The sequence below is a fragment of the Thamnophis sirtalis genome, unplaced genomic scaffold (assembly GCF_051295495.1).
Source record: "Thamnophis sirtalis isolate CommonGarterSnake01/CBP01778 unplaced genomic scaffold, rThaSir2_p1.2 scaffold_11, whole genome shotgun sequence".
In the NCBI taxonomy this organism is placed as follows: domain Eukaryota; kingdom Metazoa; phylum Chordata; class Lepidosauria; order Squamata; family Natricidae; genus Thamnophis; species Thamnophis sirtalis.
Window position 1 is genome coordinate 20009796 of NW_028261391.1, and position 3863 is coordinate 20013658.

A 3863-nucleotide genomic window follows, 5' to 3' on the forward strand; every position below is an offset into this window, starting at 1 on the left:
ACCTAAGCCATTCACCTATTTGAAAAGTCTAGAAGCTTCTATCAATTACAATTTTCTCTCTACAGACACCATATCATCAGAGCTTAACCAGTGTCAATGACAGGAGCGCAGAAAATTCAAGGAAAGAAAAACAGAAAGTTGCTCAGAAACTAATTCATCCATTGAATGAGCTAATAAGAGCAAATAACTCTTGTGCTTGTTATTTAATGTCGTACAATAAAGTTGACAATGATTACACTTCTTCCTCATTCTTTTGTGGTAAGGCATGGAATGCTCTCTCTTTCCCTATCTCCAGTGGTGGGTTACTACCAGTTCGCTCATGCTTGTGCACTCACATGCTCAATGCTTTTGTGCATGTGCAGAAGCGTCCGGGTGAATGGGCAGAGCCTCCTGCCACCGAACCGGGATGAACCGGCAGCTACCCATCTTTGCCTTTCTCCCTCTCTCTCCCTCCTCCCCACTCTCCAGGTGCAGATATTTTCATGTGGTTCCTGATACATTTTCTGATTTTCTCCATATCTATGGGTATTGTAAGTCCTGTAATTGCCAGGTTACTGCCCACATGATCCAGGAATACTGAAACGTGAGATTCTAATATATTTAAAGGGCATCTGATTATGAATATATTAAAAAGATGGAGTTCTGAAAAGACTTAGATCTTTTTCCCCCAGCATGACCTTTTCCCCCTTTTGTTTTTGTTATAAAGGGGATGCTGAAGTCATAATCTTGGAACCAAGTCATAGATATGCCTTGAGCTACTATATATAGGATCTTGTATGCCTCAGGCCCATTTGGACTTTTTTCTAAAAAATCAATTGGTCATTGCTATATTCTATTTCATGTGTGTGTATAAAATCCTGAAAGCTAAATTCAGCAAATATAAGAGATGAAAAACATTTAGTGGATCGATTTTTTCAAATTCATGTGATGGTACCTTTACTTTATCCAATAGTTTAACAGACATGTATCTACATTACAAGACTGGGTTAAGGTTAAGGTAATTTTTCCCTTGAACAGAGTGCAATAGAGTGTTTCAAAGAAAACAGAGGAGCTTGTGATAGCAGCAGTAAGTTCTGGAAACTTCAAGCAATGAATTTGGGCCCCTTCAAAGATGTTAAGCATTAGTAGGGTTCACTATAACTGCTCCATTCTTCCAGTCTTAATATGATCTACCTTAACAATAAGTCAAAAGTTTAGAAAACTCTTGAGTAAAGATACAGAATAATTTCATTGATAAAACTCTACTTTGACCCATTCCATTTTTTAATCCACAGATGAACTTAGATCGCTTCTGGGGGAAACAGTGTTTTTCAGAGATCCTGTATACCCTTCTTCTCAACAGTGTGACTGCCTTCCATAAATAATTAAGCATTTGAAACGTCTTCTCTAAACTTCTTTTCAACATCTTTATCTCTGTCAGTCAGTTGTACTTCATCCCTTCCAGATGTTATATAAACTCCAATCTTACCTTCATTTACCTGAATGTTGTTGAATTTAGTAGAGCTAACTTGTGAACAAATAAATGATAGGACTATTTTTATGAGTGCCTAGATTTTAGCTTTTATAAAGATATGATATTGTTCTGTTCTTTTGTGAACATTATACTCTTTGAAGCAACTATAATTGAAAACAGACACAATATCTTTTTCAGATTCTCAACAGGTTTTTATCTTATAGCAGGTTCTTTTTTCCTCCTCTCTAAATCTTTACTTAGAGGTCCCCTAAATTGTTAAACTCTGAAGAAAGGCTTAATAGCTTTCAAATTGCGGGCTCAATTTTTTCTCATATTTGAAAAAAAAGGTGTTGTCTATTGTCCTATGGGTTTTAATGATCATATAAAAATAGAATTTTGAGAAGAGCTGATCTGGACTTTAAATTTTTACAAAAGCATTAAGCAGCTATTTCTCTCTAGTGGAAAATGTGCGATTGCTGCATTCAATCTTTCACATTCTCTATAAACTCTTGCATATCTCTAAGGGTTTTTTTTTTTAAAATGCTGTAACTGGAGATATTTTTGAAAAAGGCATGTTCCTCTTGCTTATTGTAGAAAACTTCATCTCACAAATTGCATTATTGAGCGTGACTGATTATTTGGATTTAGATGTGGGCTAAGCTAACAAAGACTCAGATGACTTGGTGATCAATAATAAAACAAGTTGCTCTCTAATTAGTTAGCCAGCTCTAGAAGAAAACCAGGTAGAAGCAGCAATTAATCATTACTGGCATTTTGAAGGGTACTGAAGATGTGGCTCTTTTCATACGTCTTTGGCAAGTACAAGTAATGCTTCTTTCTTCATTTCCTTCTTCTCATCAGGGTTTGTTTTCTCTGCTATATCTGCTGCCCTTTGTTTTTGGTTTCCATATTCCTTGCTTCAAATGTTTTTAACAATGTAATACAATAATACAATAGCAGAGTTGGAAGGGACCTTGGAGGTCTTCTAGTCCAACCCCCTGCCTAGGCAGGAAACCCTATACCATTTCAGACAAATGGCTATCCAACATCTTCTTAAAGACTTGCAGTGTTGGGGCATTCACAACTTCTGGAGGCAAGCTGTTCCACTGATTAATTGTTCTAACTGTCAGGAAATTTCTCCTCAGTTCTAAGTTGCTTCTCTCTTTGATTAGTTTCCACCCATTGTTTCTTGTTCTACCCTCATGTGCCTTGGAAAATAGTTTGACTCCTTCTTCTTTGTGGCAACCCCTGAGATATTGGAACACTGCTATCATGTCTCCCGTAGTCCTTCTTTCTCTTAAACTAAACATATCCAGTTACTGCAACTGTTCTTCATATGTTTTAGTCTCCAGTCCCCTAATCATCTTTGTTGCTCTTCTCTGCACTCTTTCCAGAGTCTCCACATCTTTTCTACATCGTGGCGACTAGAACTGAATGCAGTATTCCAAGTGTGGTCTTATCAAGGCATTATCACTTCACGTGATCTTGATTCTATCCCTCTATTTATGCAGCCTAGAACTGTGTTGGCTTTTTGGTAGCTGCTGGGTTATGTTTAAATTGTTGTCCACTAGGATTCCAAGATCCCTCTCACAGTTGTCTCACCCAAATTGCCTGGGAATCAGATGGTACATAAATTTAATAAATTACTATCATCATTTTAGCCATTGTCTATCTACTGAAGAATGAAGACCTGTTCTGCATATTTCTAATCTATATGTTCCTGACCTTTCTTTTGCCAATTGGGTCCTCAACACTTGCTGAATACATTATTTTATTTTACAGAATAAATAAAAATGTGAAATCACAGGTTGCCAGTTCTTTCTAGAGTTGTTTTTCATACCCATTGTATTCTTCCCTAGAACGTAGGGTTGCTGAAATGTACATGCCTAGTTTGTGTGTAGATCCAAGGCCTTTTTGTAATAGAGAAATTGAAATTTTGTCAAAGCACAGATTTTCTTAATACCATTCAAGATTTTTTGTTATAGCACCCTCTGTGTCAATAAACAGTGGAAACACCAGGGCTTGTTTATGTCATAAACTTTTAATTTCAATTTTCTTGATACTTTATGAACTTCTCCAATCCTTTGTCTTCTATTCTACTATCTCTTGGTATTGTCACATCAATTATCCATGCTGTTTTCTTTTCAACCAGTCATACTTGGTGTGTCATTTACCAAGGCTTTGTTGGTTTGTATCTTGATATCCTATAATATTTAAACATGCTCATTCTTGTCTACTTTTTTAATTCTGTATTGCCACAATTATTTTATATTTGTTACATGATACTTTTTGCAGATATTCTGTCAGGTGAGAAAGATCAGGCCCACACATGAAGATCTAAGTAAACTGATTTATTGCTAAATAGCCTATGCACAAAATTTTATACTCATTTTATACTCGTTTGAGTAAA